Raw genomic sequence first — 20,373 nt, 5'->3', positions numbered from 1 at the left:
GTACCTATTGACAAAAAGACTCCTTGGTTAGTGGCTTGTGATAAAGACACACCTGATGCCCATTTACCTTGAAAGAATGGCTAGACCCATCAATGGTAGTCAAAGTGAGATTACGATTGTTATGCACTTCCTGAATTTCATAAGGGCCAAGCCACCTTGTCTGTAAGTTACCCAGAAAGTCTTGGAATCTGGAGTCATAGAGAAGTGCCCAATCTCCTTTTTTAAATGTCTTCTTTTTAAAGAGACTATCGTGCCACTTTGCTCTTTACTGCTAAATAATTACAGTGCGTTGTAGAGCAAGTAGTCGAGCTTCGTCCAATTTGTTTATTTGTTGAATTTGCTTGGTTTGGGCTATTGTTAGATCCAATTTCACTTTGTGGGTTGTCCTTAGAGTCTTTATTTCAAATTCAATAGGAAAGATAGGTTATTTTCCAAATACAAGTTGTTACGGAGAATATCCAATAGTATTTCGCCAAGTTGTGCGATAGGCCCACAAGGCCTCTGGCAGTTTAACAGCCTAGTCTCGCCGATGTGTTGAGACTGTCTTGTTCAGAATTGCTTCCATGACCTTATTGGTGCTTTCAACCTACCCATTTGCCTGTGGGTGATACGGGGAAGTGACTCTATGTGTAATGTGGTGGTTCTTTAGAGTGGTTGTAATCCTATGTCCTACAAATTGCATTCCTCCATCCGTTATAACTTCTCGAGGTAAACCATACCGCACCAATAGCCCAAAAAGGAAATTAATTACAACTTTTTATGTAGCTCTTGGAAAATCTATTGTTTCTGCTCACTTCGTTACATAATCTGTGACAACTAGTATGTAGTCCTTTTGGTTTGATGGTGGATGAAATGGGCCAGCGAAATCCAGTGCCCATTGTTCGAAAGGTTCTATCACCAATTGGGGTTGTAGTGGCATTTCATGAGATTGACCAGGTCGGCCCATCCTTTGGTAGCTATTACAAGTCTGGGAATATTTCTTAGCATCTTTAAAAATAGTGGGCCAATAATAGCTAATCTGTAGTACCTTATGCCATGTTCTATGATCTGTGAAGTGTCTTCCGAAGGGCTCATCATGCCAACCCTTTAGGATGTCATAAATCTCATCCTCACGAATGTATCTACGTATACACATATCAGACCCTCTATGAAAAAGGTATCTGCCAATCCAAGAAAACTAGACACTGTGCTGGATAATCTATTTCCTTTCCCTTGGTGTCAAGTGCCTAGGCAACTTTCCTACTTCTAGATAGTTTGCTACATTTTCATACCATGGCATTTTCACTGCTATGACAAACGAACGTTCATCTAGAAATTGGTCATCCACTACTAATGGATCATTTATCTTTGGAACTCGAGACAGAAAATAAGTGACTGGGTTTTCCTTCTCCGGACGATCTTCGATGGTGATATCAAACTCCTGCAAAAGAAATAACCAACGAGTCACTTGACCATTTATAATAGGTTTGTTGGCTAAGTACCTAATGGTGGAATGATCAGTATACAGAAAAACTTGATATCCAGTTATATAATGTCTAAATTTGTTTATGGCATAAATGACAACTAAGAATTCCTTTTCTGTTACTATATAATTAAGTTCAACGACAGTAAGATTTTTGCTGATATAATATATAGCATAAGGTTTTCTGTCCTCCTCTTGGCCAAGGACAATGCATACTTCTACATTTGATGTGTCCGTGGAGATGTGAAAGGGCAGTTCCCAGTTAGGTCCACGTAATATTGGTGCCGTTGAAATTAGTTTCTTTAAATCTATAAAAGTTGTGTCACATTTGTGAGACCAATTAAAGTCAACATTTCCAGTTAAAGCATATAAAGGCACAACAATTTGTGAAATTTTTTTGATAAACCTACGACAATATCCTCCATATCCAAGAAAGATACATACCTTCATTTGGGTGCAGGGTGAAGGTAGTAAAAGAATTACCTGTATCTTTGTTGGATCTACCTGTATCCTTGTTGCAGAAATGTAATGTCCCAAGATTACGCCTTCAGTCATCATCATGTGAGACTTGATATTGCTTAAACATAGCATGGTAGTGATGCATCTTTCCAAAAAATTCTCTAATGTTTGTAGTGCTTGATCAAAGTCATCCCCATATGGGGTAAAGTCATCGATGTAAACTTCAAGTCCTTCATTTATCAGGTCAAAAAAATGTAACTTAGTATGTCTCTTTGAAACGTAGCTGGGGAATTGCATAAGCCAAACAATAACACTCTTTAAGCAAATGTACCCCACGGATAGGTGAAGGTTGTTTTGTCTTAGTCTTTAGGGGTGATTTGAATCTGATTGTAGCTTATGAGGCCATCTAGAAAGGAAAAGAATTGCTTCCTTGCTAGAGTATCAAGGACTTGATCAATAAATGGAAGAGGGAAGTGATATTTTTGTGTTGCCTTGTTCAATTCCTGATAATCCACACAGATATGCTTGATTTGAAAATGGGGTGCTAAAATGTTTCTTGTGAACTTACAAGAACCTCTCCCACTTCCAAAGCTTAAATATTCCCAAGACAACTATGATTAACCAATGCAGAACTAATAATGTGCTTGACAATAAGCTGTATGCTTATGTTTATTTTAACTGATTATAAGCTTTAAAATATGTTGTTTGTGCTGATATGTAAATACATGCAACAGTGCAACATTGCAGCAAATAACAAACACATGGATAGTAATATTAATTTGGAGTTCACCCAAAACTCTTGGGCTACGTCTCCTTGAGCTCTAGTCAACTTGACTAGGCTCTCTGGGATTATGGTATCAGTCCTTTTACAAGCTCTTGGCTCAACTCCAATGGTTTTCACAGAACACAATGGTTTTAGACACCATCTTATCCCTGGCTGTGAAGCTCTGAGACTTTCTGGCTCTCGGCTCTGGCTCTGGCTCTGGCTCTGGCTCGTGGCTCTGGCTCGTGGCTCTAGATCTAGCTCTTGGCTCTTGGCTCTGGCTTCTCTGAGCTCTCTCTCTCGGCCTCTGTGTGCCTCTGTGATTCGCTTGACCCCCAAGCGATCCCCGACAACCTTCCAATGACCATTTTTCTAAGTCCTCTTGCTCCTCCCTGCAATTTTGCACTCTATGCTCTTTTGAGGCATTCTATCGGCTTTCCAGCTTCCTTGGCCATTTCTCTGTGTGCAATCATCCCTCTGTGGCTCTGCGGCTTCCCTAGGCATTGTCTTTTCAACTGGCCATCTAGCTCTATAGTTTTGTGGCCTCAAGTGCACCATTGTCTGCAAAAACACCCGCTTGCAGCATGGCATAGTGATCAGGGGCCATTACAAAGGGATAAGGGCTGTTTCCAAGCAAAAAGCCGAAAATGGAGAAAAAATCCAATACGGAGAGAGCTACTAGAAAATACACCATCAGGCATGAATTCTGGACATTAAATTCCATCAAATCGTCCCTAAAAACCCTATCGGGTCCACCATTAAGTAGCATATCGCATCGCATAGGTGGATTGGGCAAAACCCCGAATACACGGGAAAACACTGAAAAGCCCGTCAAAATGCTTTCTATCGGACTTCAAATATTATCGCATCTGCCCTATAATCATATCGGGTCCACCTTTGATCACTATCACAAGGCCCACTATTGATATGTGTGATCTCCAATCCAACGGTTGATATTCATTTCTGGGTGGCTTAGGAGTACAGAGGTTGCTTGCTCGAAAAGGCAGTTTCTCTCTCCCCTCAACTAGCCACGCGTCGGCCATTGTATGGGATCGGGCAAAGCTAGCACAATACCACTTATTGCCTAAGGCCCACCAAAAATCCCACTTATGGAACTCAAATAATATAAAGATGTATGTATAAACCTTTCGGATCCATTTTATCGTTCTGGGCGCATTTCCTTTGTATTTCATTTATTTAACGAAAATGTGAAAATACATAGAAAAACCCTTTTTACTGGAACTCAAAATATATATATTTGCATCCATAAACCCTTTTAGGTTGGGTTTTAGTTGCATATCGCATCACATAGGTAGATTGGCCAAAACCCAAATACATGGGAAATACATTGAAATTCCAAAGTTCCCAGACATCAAATTTTATGCAATTAGGTCCATAATCCCTATTGGCTCCGGGCTCTGATCACCAATTGCAATCGCAATGGCCTGGTGGTCTGCCCTTTGGGTATGCCGAGCATCGATCCTCCGATCACCAATCACCCCAATCGCTGATCGCTGATCACTCCAATCGTTGATATCACAATCACATTATCATGTTATTGCATGTTGGCTTGTCTGGTGTCCCAATATCAGGTGAATGCCTACCTCCAATCTGATATATTGGACATTGTTGATCAAGGGTCCTTCTGCCTTTGCGTTAAGTCCTTCCTTTGGCCTTTTGCGATGTGATTTCCTTAAGGAGCCTTTTAGGCCATTTTTAGAAGAAATGCCTCCTTTTCCAAAGGACAAAGGCAATCTTCTTTCTGCAATAACTTCTTCATCCAAAGTCCATTTTAGCCCATTCAAGTTGTAGTAGATTTAGAATGAGAACATCTATGCGATGGGACTATTTCCAAGAGCATTGTTGGACTTTCATTTTCCTCTATGAGGAACACTTAGACTTAGAAGTCTATCCAAAATCCATTTTGGATCATGCCTTCCCATTAAAGATCTTTTGGTCTCCAAAAGACTGATATATTGATCTAAACAGTAAATGAGAGTAACAACACCCTCTTCTTTCAGCCTCCACACACTTGCCTTACATAGTGCCTCTAAACCAAAGACCACTTTCCTTCCTAGATGTGCAGGTCCTCCTGACAAGAACTATTTTCCTCCTTGCCTTCATGCATAATTCCTGCTGAGATGGTCACAGAAGGAAGTTTGAACTTCTCTGCCTTGATCATTGATCCAAGGTTGCTAAAACAAATGTGAAGTTACATCTTCTTCACAAAACTTTCATTTGTACCTGTTTGAAAATCAATCCATTTCAAAGATCTTTCCTTTGTCTGCACATCAACATGTGAATCATCCTGAAATACATCATTCATGGAAACTTCCTTTCCATTCCTGCCATCCTCTCTTTCCACCTTCTTTAGCTTTTTCTGGAAGCATTGCTAGATTCAGAGTCCAACGCTTTTCAGCAAGATGCCCTTGCTTATGGTAGTAAGTGCAACACATGTGCATCCTCTTGATAGCATGATTTTCCTTATCCAATGGACCTTTGGCTTCTTGCTTCTTTTCCTTCAAAAGTTTCTTGTATGTTTCCATTCTCTTCCAACATCTAGAAACATTATGGTTATCAAAACCACAAAAGGAACATGAAATTCTTTTGCCATGCTTATGTGGAATTTTATCATGCTTTACAAAATCAAAAGGAAGATGATTAGAACCAGATTTATACCTTTGTCTTTCACCTTTATTGCCTTCATGAGGAGGTGAAGCAAATGAAGAAGTGGCTCCCTTTGGAATGCCATCAATCTCTTCAAGGCTATCAAAGTTTCCACGACTCTCTAGTTCAAGTGTGTGCGTTTGAACACCGGCATCCTACAAATAGTGTTTCAAGCTATTAAATTCCTCCTGAATACAATATCCACACTTCTGAGGTAGAGGACCTACAATGAAACTCCTTCTTGGAATTGTTTCAATGGCCTTCATGGCAGCTTTGGAACTCTCTCCATAAGACTATCCATAGCCAAGACCCAAATACTTAGGCATTTCCTCAACCATTATTGGCTCAACGATACCTTGTGCATGTTGACCCAAGCCTTTTCCCTCATAGCCCATCTTGGACATTAGCTTGGAACCTATGCCTCTGGTATGCTTTTCAAAAGAACCAATATAAGCATTCTTAGAAGAATTTGAAGACAAACTAGAATGGTTTACCTCTTTTTCAAGATGATACTTAACTAAGGCTTCTTGGGCAAAAAAGAGTTGTGACTCCAACTCATGCATCCTCTTTAGGTTCATTTTTGCAATATGAAGTTGCCTCTGCATTTCCTGCAATTTGTCAGAAAGCAACTGCTTCTCTTCCTCCACAGAATTCAATTGCTCTCTAAGTATGTTGCTCTTCTTTCCATCCTCATACATTTCTCTCACCATGTCCATCATGATGAAAAAGTCTTGCTTCATGTCTTCATCAAAGAGTCTTGTGATGAAGGAGGAATTTGAGGACTCACTTGTAGTTGTCATTATCAAAATGCACAAAATAACTTCAAACAAGATTAACAAAGAGCTTATTCAAGCAACCTTTTGCAACAAACCTCTTATGCTTCAAGGATTTCTTAGAGGTCCCTTGGGATAAGAAGAATGCCTTCAGCCATTCTTCCCTCTTGTCCTTCCTAGACTAAGCTATCAATAGCTTTCCCTTCACCTCTGCAAACTCAAAAAATAGTCAGTCTGCAACAAGCATACAATCAATTAGACAATCAATCCTTGACTGCCGAAACAAATTTTAGACAAGCAATCTTGGCTCTATCAATCAAGCATTCTGAGATGCTACCACTTGCTCTGGTATAACCAGCCTTGATATCACCTTCTTTGGAGGTGTGGTTAATCAATATAAGGTTCTCATACCACCTGATCTAAAAATGGGGCACTAAAAGGCTTCTTGTGAACTTAAAAGAACCTCTCCCACTTCCAAAGCTTAAATATTCCCTAGACAAATATGATTAACCAATGCAGAACAAATAATGTGCATGACAATAAGGTGTATGCTTATGTTTATTTTAACTGACTATAAGCTATAAAATCTGTTGTTTGTGCTGATATGTAAATACATGTAACAATGCAACAATGCAGCAAATAAAAAACACATGGACAGGAATATTAATTTGGAGTTCACCCAAAACTCTTGGGCTACATCTCCTTAAGCTTCAGTCAACTCGACTAGGCTCTCTGAGATTATGGTATCAGTCCTTTTACAAGCTCCTGGCTCAACTCCACTGGTTTACATAGAACAAAATGGGTTTACACACCATCTTATCTGTGGCTTTGAAGCTCTCAGGCTTTCTGGCTCTTGTCTCACACTCTGGCTCTTGGCTCTAGCTCTGGCTCTAGCTCTTGGCTCTAGCTTGTGGCTCTAACTCTGGCTCTTGGCTCTTAGTTCTAGCTTCTCTGAGCTCTCTCTCTCAGCCTCTGCGTGCCTCTATGATTCGCTTGACCCCCAAGTGATCCCTGACAACCTTCCGACGACCATTTTTCTCAGTCCTCTTGCTCCTCCCTGCAATTATGCACTCTTTGCTCTTTTAAGGCATTCTAGCGACTTTCTAGCTTCCCTGGCCATTTCTCTATGTGCAATCATCCCTCTACGAATCTGCAACTTCCCTGTGCGTTTTCTGTTCGACTGGCCATCTGGCTCTTCAGCTCTATGGCTTCAAATGCACCATTACCTACAAAAACACCCACTTGCAGCATGGCATAGTGATCAGGGGCCGTTACAAAGGGACCAGGGCTATTTTCCAGGAAAAAGGCCAAAAATGGAGAAAAATCCGTTACACAGAGAGTTACTGGAAAATACACCGTCAAGCATGAATTCCGGACGTGAAATTCCATCAAATCATCCCTAAAAGCCCTATCGGGTACACCATTAGGCAGCATATCACATCGCATAGGTGGATTGGGAAAAACCCTGAATACATGGGAAAACACTGAAAAAGCCATCAAAATGCTTTCTATATGACTTCAAATGTTATCGCATCCACCCTATAATCATATCGGGTCTACCTTCGGTCGCTATCGCAAGCCCCACCATTGATATGTGTGATCTCCAATCCAACGATTGATATTCATTTCTGAGTGGCTTAGGAGTACAGAGGTTACTTGCCCGAAAAGGCGGTTTCTCTCTCTCCTCCACCAGCCATGAGTTGGCCATTGTATGGGATCGGGCGAAGCCAGCCCAATACCACTTACCACCTACGGCCTGCCCAAAATCCCACTTACGAAAATCAAATAATATAAAGCTATATGTATAAACCTTTCAGGTCCGTTTTATCGCTCCGGGTGCATTTCCTTTGTATTTCATTTAATTAACGAAAATGCAAAAATAGATAGAAAAACCTTCTTACCAGAATTGAAAATATATATATTCGCATACATAAACCCTTTCGGGTCCGGCTTTAGTCGCATATCGCATCGCATATGCAGATTGGCCAAAACCCAAATACATGGGAAATACATTGAAATTCTGAAGTTTCCTGACTTCAAATTTTATGCAATCGGGTCCATAATCCCTATCAGATCCAGGTTCTGATCACTAATCGCAATCACAATGGCCCGGGGTTCTACCCTTTGGGTATGCTGAGTGTCGATCCTCCAATTGCTGATCACCCTGATCACCGATTGCTGATCCTCCAATCGCCGATCACCCCGATTGCCGATTGTCGATCACTCCAATCGCCGATATCACAATCGCCTTATTGCATTATTGCATGTCGCCTTGTCTGGGGTCCCAATATCGGGTGAATTCCTACCTCTGATCTGATATATCAGAGATCGTGATTAGGGGTCTTTCCACCTTTGCGTTAAGTCCTTCCCTTTGGCCTTTTGCAATGTGATTTCCTTAAGGAGCCTTTTAGGCCATTTTTGGAAGAAATTCCTCCTTTTCCAAAGGATAAAGGAAATCTTCTTTCTGTGATAACTGCTTCATCCAAAGTCCATTTTAGCCCATTCAAGATTCAGTAGATTTAGAATGAGAAGATCTATGCGATGGGACTACTTCCAAGAGCATCCTTGGACTTTCACTTTCCTCTATGAGGAACACTTAGACTTAGAAGTCTATCCAAAATCCATTTTGGATCACACCTTCCCACTAAAGAACTCTTGTTCTCCAAAAGACTGATATACTGATCTGAACAGTAAATGAGAGTACAACACCCTCTTCTTTTAGCCTCCACACACTTGCCTTGCATAGTGTCTGTGAACCAAATCGCTTGACCACTTTCCTTCCTAGATGTGCAGGTCCCCCTAGGAAGAACTGTTTTCCTCCTCGCCTTCATGCAGAACTCCTGCTAAGATGGTCACAGAAGGTAGTTTGAACTTCTCTGCCTTGATCATTGACCCAAGGTGTCTCAAACAAATATGAAGTTACATTTGCTTCACAAAACTTTAATTTGTACCTGTTTGACAAGCAATCCATTTCAAAGGTCTTTCCTTTGTCTCCACATCCACATCAACATGTGAATCATCCTGAAACACATCATCCATGGAAACTTCCTTTTCGTTCCTACCATCTTCTCTTTCCACCTTCTTTAGCTTTTTCGGAAGCATTGCTAGATTCAGAGTCCAACACTTTTCAGCAAGATGCCCTTGCTTATGGCAGTAAGTGCAAGACATGTGCATCCTCTTGACTACATGAGTTGCCTTGTCCAATGGACGTTTGGCTTCTTGGTTCTTTTCCTTCAAAAGTTTCTTGTATGTGGCCATTCTCTTCCAACATCTAGAAACATTATGGTTATCCAAACTACAAAAGGAACATGCAATTCTTTTCCCATGCTTATATGTAAATTTATTATGCTTTGCAAAATCAAAAGGAAGATGATTAGAACCATATTTATACCTTTGTCCTTCACCTTTATTGCCTTCATGAGGAGGTGAAGAAAATGAAGGAGTGGCTCCCTTTGGAACACCATCAATCTCCTTAATGCTATAAAAGTTTCCATAACTCTCTAGTTCAAGTGTGTGCTTTTGAACACTTGCATCCTGCAAATGATGCTTCAAGCTATTGCATTCCTCCAGAATACAATCTCCACACTTCTGAGGTAGAGGACCCGCAATGAAAATCCTTCTTGGAACTTTTTCAATGGCCTTCATGGCAGCTTTGGAACTCTCTCCATAAGACTGTCCATAGCCAAGACCCAAATACTTAGGCCTTTCGTCAACCATTATTGGCTCAACAATACCTTGTGCATGTTTACCCATGCCTTTTTCCTCATAGCCCATCTTGGACATTAGCTTGGAACCTATGCCTCTGGTATGCTTTTCAAAAGAACCAATATAAGCATTCTTAGAAGAATTTGAAGACAAACTGGAATGGTTTACCTCTTTTTCAAGCTGATCCTTGACAAAGGCTTCTTGGGCAACAAAGAGTTGTGACTCCAACTCATGCGTCCTCTTCAGGTTCATTTTTACAATATGAAGTTGCCTCTCCATTTCCTGGAATTTGTTAGAAAGCAACTGCTTCTCTTCCTCCACGGAATTCCATTGCTCTCTAAGTATGTTGCTCTTCCTTCCATCCTCATACATTTCTCTCACCATGTCCATCATGATGAACAAGTCTTGCTTCATGTCTTCATTAAAGAGTCTTGTGATGAAGGAGGAATTTGAGGACTCACTTGTAGAAGTTTTCATTATCAAAATGCAAAAAATAACTTCAAACAAGATTAACAAAGAGCTTATTCAAGCAACCTTTTGCAATAAACCTCTTGTGCTTCAATGATTGCTTTGAGGTCCTTTGGGATAAGAAGAATGCCTTCTGCCATTCTTCCTTCTTGTCCTTCCTAGGCTAAACTATCAATAGCTTTCCCTTTACCTCTGCAAATTCAAACAATAGCCAGTCTGGAACAAGCATACAATCAATCAAAAAATCAATCCTTGACTGCCCAAACACCTTTCAGACAAGCAATCTTTGCTCTGTCAATCAAGCATTCTAAGCTACTACCACTTGCTCTAGTATACCTAGCCTTGATATCACCTTCTTTGGAGGTGTGGTTAATCAATCTCAGGTTTTGATACCACCTGATCTGAAAATGGGGTGCGAAAAGGCTTCTTGTGAACTTACAAGAACCTCCCCCACCTCCAAAGCTTAGATATTCCCAAGACAACTATGATTAACCAATGCGGAACTAATAATGTGCTTGAAAATAAGGTGTATACTTATGTTTATTTTAACTAATTATATGCTTTAAAATCTGTTGTTTTTGTTGATATGTAAATACATGTAACAGTGCAATAGTGCAGCAAATAACAAACACATGGACATCAATATTAACTTGGAGTTCACCCAAAACTCTTGGGCTATGTCACCTTGAGCTCTAGTTAACTCGACTAGGCTCTCTGGTATTATGGTATTAGTTCTTTTACAAGATCCTGGCTCAACTCCACTGGTTTACACAAAACACAATGGGTTTAGACACCATCTTATCCTTGGCTCTGAAGCTCTCAGCCTTTCTGGCTCTTGGCTCTTGCTCTAGCTCTTGGCTTTGGCTATGGCTCTAACTCTTGGCTCTGGCTCGTTGCTTTGGCTCTGGCTCTGGCTTCTCTGAGCTCTCTCTCTCGGCATCTGCATGCCTCTATGATTCACTTGACCCCCAAGCGATCCCTGGCAACCTTCTAGTGACTTTTTCTCTCAGTCCTCTTGCTCCTCCCTACAATTGTGCACTTTGTGCTCTTTTGAGGCATTCTACTGGCTTTACAACTTCCTCGTTTGTTTCTCTGGGTGAAATCATCCCTCTGTAGCTCTACGAATTCCCTGTGCATTGTCTGTTCGACTGGCTATCTGGCTTTGCGGCTTTATGTCTTCAAATGCATCATTGTCTGCAAAAATGCCCGCTTGCAGCATGGCACAGTGATCAGGGGCCATTACAAAGGGATTGGGGCTGTTTTCCAGGCAAAAAGCTGAAAATGGAGAAAAACCCAATACACAGAGAGTTACTAGAAAATACACTATTTGGCATGAATTCCAGACGTGAAATTCCATCAAATCGTCCCTAAAAACCCTATCAGGTCAGCCATTAGGCAGCATATCGCATTGCATAGGTGGATAGGGCAAAACCCGAAATACATGGGAAAACATTGAAAAACCCGTCAAAATGCTTTCTATCGAACTTCAAATATTATTGCATCCACCCTATAATCATATCAGGTCCACCTTAGGTCGCTATTGGAAGCCCCACCATTGATCTGTGTGATCTCCAATCCAATGGTTGATATTCATTTTTGGGTGGCTTAGGAGTACGAAGGTTACCTGCCCGAAAAGGCGATTTCTCTCTCTCCTCCGCCAACCACACATCGGCCATTGTATGGGATCGGGCAGAGCCAACCCAATACCACTTACTGCCTAAGGCTCACCTAAAATCTCGCTTACGGAACTCAAATAATATAAAGTTTCATGTATAAACCTTTTAGGTCCATTTTATCGCTCCGGACGCATTTCCTTTGTATTTCGTTTATTTAACGAAAATACGAAAATACATAGAAAAAACATTTTTACCGGAACTCAAAATATATATATTTGCATCCCTAAACCCTTTTAGGTCCATATTTAGTCACATATTGCATTGCATAGGTGGATTGGCCAAAACCCAAATACATGGGAAATACATTGAAATTCTGAAGTTCTCAGACGTCAAATTTTATGTAATCAGGTCCATAATCCCTATTGAGTCCGGGTTCTGATCGCTAATTGCAATTGCAATGGCCCGGGGATCTGCCCTTTGGATATGCTGACTGCTGATCCTCCGATCGCCGATCACCTTGATTGTCGATTGCCAAGCCTCTGATCGCCAATCACCCCAATCATCGATCGCCAATCACTCCAGTCACTAATATCGCAATTGCATTATCGCATTATCGCATGTTGCCTTGTCTGGGGTCCCGATATCGTGCGAATCTCTACCTCCTCTATGATATATCAGAGATCGCTGATCTAGGGTTCTTCCACCTTTGCATTAAGTCCTTTCCTTTGGCCTTTTGCGATGCAATTTCCTTAAGGATCCTTTTAGGCCATTTTTAGAAGAAATGTCTCCTTTTCCAAAGGACAAAGGAAATCTTTTTTCTGCGATAACTTCTTCATCCAAAGTCCATTTTAGCCCATTCAAGTTGTAGTAGATTCAGAATGAGAAGATCTATGAGATGGGACTATTTCCAAGAGCATCCTTAGACTTTCATTTTCCTCTGTGAGGAACACTTAGATTTAGAAGTATATCCAAAATCCAATTTGGATCACAACTTCGACTAAAGAAATTTTGGTCTCCAAAAGACTGATATACCGATCTGAACAGTAAATGAGAGTAACCGCACCCTCTTCTTTCAGCCTCCACACATTTGCCTTGCATAGTGCCTCTAAATCAAAGCCCTTGACCACTTTGCTTCCTGGATGTGTTGGTCCTTCTGGGAAGAACTACTTTCCTCCTTGCCTTCATGCAGAACTCCTGCTAAGATGGTCACAGAAGCTAGTTTGAACTTCTCTGCCTTGATCATTGATCCAAGGTGGCTCAAACAAATGTGAAGTTACATCTGCTTCACAAAACTTTCATTTGTACCTATTTGACAAGCAATCTATTTCAAAGGTCTTTCCTTTGTTTGCACATCCGCATCAACATGTGAATCATCTTGAAACAAATCATTCATGGAAACTTCCTTTCCATTCCTACCATCTTCTCTTTCCACCTTCTTTAGCTTTTGTGGAAGCATTGCTGGATTTAGAGTCCAACACTTTTCAGCAATATGCCCTTGCTTATGGTAGTAAGTGCAACACATGTGCATCCTCTTGATAGCATGATTTTACTTGTCCAATGGACCTTTGGCTTCTTGCTTCTTTTCCTTAAAAAGTTTCCTGTATGTGGCCATTCTCTTCCAACATATAGAAACATTATGGTTATCCAAACCACAAAAAGAACATGTAATTCTTTTCCCATGCTTATGTGGAAATTTATCATGCTTTGCAAAATCAAAAGGAAGATGATTAGAACCAGATTTATACCTTTCTCTTTCACCTTTATTGCCTTCATGAGGAGGTGAATCAAATGAAGAAGTGGTTCCCTTTGGAACACCATCAATTTCTTCAAGGCTGTCAGAGTTTCCACAACTCTCTGGTTCAACTGTGTGCTTTTGAACACCTGCATCCTGCAAATGATGTTTCAAGCTATTGCATTCCTCCTTAATACAATCTCCACACTTCTGAGGTAGAGGACTTGCAATGAAACTCCTTCTTGGAACTGTTTCAATGGCCTTCATGGCAACTTTGGAACTCTCTCCATAAGACTGTCCATAGCCAAGACCCAAATACTTAGGCTTTTCCTCAACCATTATTGGCTCACCAATACCTTGTGCATGTTTACCCAAGCCTTTTCCCTCATAGCCCATCTTGGACATTAGCTTGGAACCTATGCCTCTGGTATGCTTTTAAAAATAACCAATATAAGCATTCTTAGAAGAATTTGAAGACAAAATGGAATGGTTTACCTCTTCTTCAAGCTCATACTTGACTAAGGCTTCTTGGGCAACAAAGATATGTGACTCCAACTCATGCATCCTTTTCAGGTTCATTTTTGCAATATGAAGTTGGCTCTCCATTTCCTGCAATTTGTTAGAAAGCAACTTCTTCTCTTCCTCCATGGAATTCAATTTCTCTCTAAGTATGCTGCTCTTCCTTCCATACTCATACATTTCTCTCACCATGTCCATCATGATGAAAAAGTCTTGCTTCATGTCTTCATCAAAGAGTCTTGTGATGAAGGAGTAATTTGAGGACTCACTTGTAGAAGTTGTCATTGTCAAAATGCACAAAAGAACTTCAAACAAGATTAACAAAGAGCTTATTCAAGTAACTTTTGCAACAAACCTCTTATGCTTCAAGGATTTCTTTGAGGTCCTTTGGGATAAGAAGAATGCCTTCAGCCCTTCTTCCTTCTTGTCCTTCCTGGACTGAGCTATCAATAGCTTTCCCTTCACCTTTGCAAACTCAAACAATAGTCAGTCGGCAAGAAGCATACAATCAATCATACAATCAATCCTTGACTGTCCAAACACCTTTCAGACAAGCAATATTTACTTTGTCAATCAAGAATTTTGAGCTGCTACCACTTGCTCTGGTATAACTAGCCTTGATATCACCTTCTTTGAAGGTGTGGCTAATCAATCTCAGGCTCTGATACCACCTGATCTAAGAATGGGGCGCTAAAAGGCTTCTTGTGAACTTACAAGAACCTCTCCCACTTCCAAAGCTTAAATATTCACATGACAACTATGATTAACCAATGAGGAACTAATAATGTGCTTGACAATAAGGTGTATGCTTATTTTTATTTTAACTAATTATATGCTTTAAAATCTGTTGTGTGTGCTGATTTGTAAATACATGTAACAGTGCAACAAATAACAAGCGCATGGACAACAATATTAATTTGGAGTTCACCCAAAACTCTTGGGCTATCTCTCCTTGAGCTCTGGTCAACTCGGCTAGGCTCTCTGGGATTTTGGTATCAGTCCTTTTACAAGCTCCTAGCTCAACTCACTGGTTTACACAGAACACAATGGCTTTAGACACCATCTTATCCCTGGTTCTGAAGCTCTCAAGCTTTCTAGCTCTCAGCTCTGTCTCTGGCTCTGGCTCTAGCTCTTTGCTCTAGCTCGTGGCTCTGGCTCATGGCTCTGGATCTAGCTCTTGGCTCTCAGCTTTGGCTTCTCTGAGCTCTCTCTCTCGGCCTCTGCGTGCCTCTGTGATTTGCTTAACTCCAACGAGATCCCCAGCAACCTTCGAGCGACCCTTTTTCTTAGTCCTCTTTCTCCTCCCTGCAATTGTGTGCTTTGTGCTCTTTTGAGGCATTCTAGCAGCTTTCCAGCTTCCCTGGTCATTTCTCTGCATGAAATCATCCTTCTATGACTCTGCAGCTTCCCTGTGCATTGTCTATTCGACTGACCATCTGGCTCTGCGGCTTTGTGGCTTCAAATGCATCATGGTCTGTAAAAAGGCTAGCTTGCAACATGGCACAGTGATCAGGGGCCGTTACATAGGGATCGGGGCCATTTTCCAGGAAAAAAGCTGAAAATGGAGAAAAATACAATACACAGAGAGTTACTGGAAAATACACTATCGGCATGAATTCCGGTTGTGAAATTCCCTCAAATCGTCCCTAAAAACCCTATCCGGTCTGCCATTAGGTAGCATATTGCATCGCATAGGTGGATTGGGAAAAACCCTGAATACATGGGAAAACACTAAAAAACCCATCAAAATGCTTTCTATCGGACTTCAAATATTATCACATCCGCCCTATAATGATATTTGGTTTGCCTTAGGTCGCTATCGCAAGCCCCACTGTTGATCTATGTGATCTCCGATCCAACTGTTGATATTAATTTTCGGGTGGCTTAGGAGTACGAAGGTTACATGCTCGAAAAGGAAATTTCTCTCTCTCCTCCGCTAGCCATGCATCAGCCATTGTATGGGATCGGGGGAAGCCAGCCCAATACCACTTACTGCCTAAGGCCTGCCTAAAATCCAGCTTACGGAACTCAAATAATATAAAGCTACATGTATAAACCTTTCAGGTCCGTTTTATCGCTCCAGGCACATTTCCTTTGTATTTCATTTACTTAATGAAAATTTGAAAATACATAGAAAAATCCTTTTTACTGGAACTCAAAATATATATTCGCATCCATAAACCCTTTCGGGTCTGGATTTAGTCACATATTGCATCGCATAGGCAGATTGGACAAAACCCAAATACATGGGAAATACATTGAAATTCCAAAGTTCTCGGACTTCAAATTTGATGCAATCGGGTCCATAATCCCTATCGGGTTCGGATTCTGATCGCTAATCACAATTGCAATGGCCCGTGGGTATGCCCTTTAGGTATGCTGACTCTCAATCCTCCGATCGCCGATCACCCCGATCATCAATCACCGATCCTCCGATTGTTGATCACCTCGATCGCTGATGGTCGATCACTCCGATTACTGATATCGCAATCGCATTATCGCATTATCGCATGTCGCCTTGTCTAGTGTCTCGATATCAGGCGAAATCCTACCTCCGATCCGATATATCAGAGATTGTTGATCAGGGGTCCTTCTGCCTTTGTGTTAAGTCCTTCCCTTTGGCCTTTGATCGGGGGTCCTTTTGCCTTTGTGTTAAGTCCTCCCCTTTGACCTTTTGCGATGCAATTTCTCTAAGGAGCCTTTTAGGACATTTTTAGAAGAAATGCCTCCTTTTCCAAAGGGTAAAGGCAATCTTCTTTCTGCGATAACTTCTTCATCCAAAGTCCATTTTAACCCATTCAAGTTGTAGTAGATTCAAAATGAGAAGATCTATGCAATGGGACTATTTCTAAGAAAACCCTTGGATTTTCATTTTCCTCTGTGAGGAACACTTACATTTAGAAGTCTATCCAAAATCCATTTTGGATCACGCCTTTCCACTAAAGAAATTTTGGTCTCCAAAACACTGATATACTGATCTGAATAGTAAATGAGAGTAACAACACCCTCTTCTTTTAGCCTCCACACACTTGCCTTGCATAGTGCCTCTAAACCAAAGCCCTTGACCACTTTCCTTCGTGGATGTGTTGGTCCTCCTGGGAAGAGCTATTTTCCTCCTTGCCTTCATGCATAACTCCTGCTGAGATGGTCACAGAAGCTAGTTTGAACTTCTCTGCCTTGATCATTGATCCAAGGTAGCTCAAACAAATGTGAAGTTACATCTGCTTCACAAAAATTTCATTTGTACCTGTTTGACAAGCAATCTATTTCAAAGGTCTTTCCTTTGTCTGTACATCTGCATCAACATGTGAATCATCCTAAAACAAATCATTCATGGAAACTTCCTTTCCATTCCTGCCATCTTCTCTTTCCACCTTCTTTAGCTTTTGTGGAAACATTGCTAGATTCAGAGTCCAACACTTTTCAGCAAGATGCCCTTGATTATGGCAGTAAGTGCAACACATGTGCATCCTCTTGACATCATGATTTGCCTTGTCCAATGGACCTTTGGCTTCTTGCTTCTTTTCCTTCAAAAGTTTCCTGTTTGTGGCCATTCTCTTCCAACATCAAGAAACATTATGGTTATCCAAACCACAAAAGGAACATGCAATTCTTTTCCCATGCTTATGTGAAAATTTATCATGCTTTGCGAAATCAAAAGGACGATGATTAGAACCAGATTTATACCTTTCTCTTTCACCTTTATTGCCTTCGCGAGAAGGTGAAGCAAATGAAGGAGTGGCTCCCTTTGGAACACCATCAATCTCTTTAAGGTTGTCAAAGTTTCCACAACTCTCTGGTTCAAGTGTGTGCTTTTGAACACCTACATCCTGCAAATGATGTTTCAAGCTATTGCATTCCTCTTGAATACAATCTCCACAGTTCTAAGGTAGAGGACCTACAATGAAACTCCTTCTTTGAACTATTTCAATGGCCTTCATGATAGCTTTGGAACTCTCTCCATAAGACTGCCATAGCCAAGACCCAAATACTCAGGCCTTTCCTTAGCCATTATTGGCTCAACAATACCTTGTACATGTTTACCCAAGCTTTTTTCCTCATAGCCCATCTTGGACACTAGCTTGGAACCTATGCCTCTGGTATGCTTTTCAAAATAACCAATATAAGCATTCTTAGAAGAATTTGAAGACAAACTGGAACTGTTTACCTATTCTTCAAGCTGATACTTGACTAAGGCGTCTTGGGAAACATAGAGATGTGACTCCAACTCATGCATCCTTTTCAAGTTAAATTTTGCAATATGAAGTTGCCTCTCCATTTCCTGCATTTTGTCTGAAAGCAACTGCTTCTCTTCCTCCACGAAATTCAATTGCTCTCTGGCTATGCTGCTCTTCCTTCCATCCTCATACATTTCTCTCACCATGTCCATCGTAATGAACAAGTATTGCTTCATGTCTTCATCAAAGATTCTTGGGACGAAGGAGTAATTTGAGGACTCACTTGTAGAAGTTGTCATTATCAAAATGCACAAAAGAACTTCAAACAAGATTAACAAAGAGCTTATTCAAGCAACCTTTTGCAACAAACCTCTTGTGCTTCAACAATTGCATTGAGATCCTTTGGGGTAAGAAGAGTGCCTTTAGCCCTTCTTCCTTCTTGTCCTTACTGGATTGAGCTATCAATAGCTTTCCCTTCACCTCTGTAATCTCAAACAATAGTTAGTCTGCAACAAGCATACAATCAATCAAACAATCAATCCTTGACTACCCAAACACCTTTCAGACAAGCAATATTTGCTTTGTCAATCAAGCATTCTGAGCTGCTACCACTTGCTCTAATATAACTAGCCTTGATGTCACCTTCTTTGAAGGTGTGGTTAATCAATCTTAGGCTTTGATATGACCTGTTCTGAAAATGGGGCGCTAAAAGGCTTCTTGTGAACTTACAAGTACCTCTCCCACTTTCAAAGCTTAAATATTCCAAGACAACTATGATTAACCAATGGAGAACTAATAATGTCCTTGACAATAAGGTGTATGCTTATGTTTAATTTAACTAATTATAGGCTTTAAAATATGTTGTTTGTGTTGATATGTAAATACATGTAACAGTGCAACAGTGTAGCAAATAACAAACACAGGGACAATAATATTAATTTGGAGTTCACAAAAAACTCTTGGGCTACATCTCCTTGAGCTCTAGTCAACTCGACTAGGCTTTCTGGGATTATGATATCAGTCCTTTTACAAGCTCCTAGCTCAACTCCACTAGTTTACATTGAACACAATGGGTTTAGACACCATCTTATCCCTGGCTTTGAAGCTCTCAGGCTTTCTAGCTCTTAGCTCTGGCTCTGACTCTGACTCTTGGCTCTAGCTCATGGCTCTGGCTCATGGCTCTAGCTATGGCTCTTGTTTCTCAGCTTTGGCTTCTCTGAGCTCTCTCTCTCGGCCTCCGCATGCTTCTGTGATTCTCTTGACCCCCAAGATGTCCCTAGAAACCTTTCAACGACCCTTTTTCTCAGTCCTCTTGCTCCTCCCTACAATTATGCACTCTGTGCTCTTTTGAGGCATTCTACAAGCTTTCCTGCTTCCCCAACCATTTCTCTATGTGTAATCATCCCTTTGCGGATCCGCGACTTCCCTACACATTGTTTGTTTGACTAGCCATTTGGATCTATGGCTTTGTGGCTTCAAATGCATCATTGTATGCAAAAACTCCCACTTATAGCGTGCACAGTGATCAGGGGCCATTATAAAGGGATCGAGGTCGTTTTACAGGCAAAAAGCCGAAAATGGAGAAAAATCCAATACACAAAGAGTTTCTAGAAAATACACTATTGTGCATGAATTCCGGATGTGAAATTCCATCAAATTGTCCCTAGAAACCATATCGGGTCCACCATTAGGCAGCATATCACATCGCATAGGTGGATTGGGCAAAACCTTGAATACATGGGAAAACACTGAAAAACCCGTCAAAATGCTTTCTATCGGACTTCAAATATTATCACATCCACCCTATAACCATATCGGGTCCACCTTCGGTTGCTATCGCAAGCTCCACCATTGATCTGTGTGATCTCCAATCCAACAGTTGATATTCATTTTTAGGTGGCTTAGGAGTACGGAGGTTACCTGCGCGAAAAGGCAGTTTCTCTCTCTCCTCCACCAGCCACGTGTCGGCCATTGTATGTGTTACACAAAAATATCGTCACCATGATTATTTTCAGTTAGTATGGGTCTATC

Source organism: Pinus tabuliformis, chromosome 2_1, assembly GCF_031772625.1.
Source record: "Pinus tabuliformis cultivar Carrire ecotype Pingquan chromosome 2_1, CPIR1, whole genome shotgun sequence".
NCBI lineage: Eukaryota > Viridiplantae > Streptophyta > Pinopsida > Pinales > Pinaceae > Pinus > Pinus tabuliformis.
The sequence above is the reverse complement of the archived record's forward strand: the minus strand, read 5'-3'. Positions refer to the sequence as shown.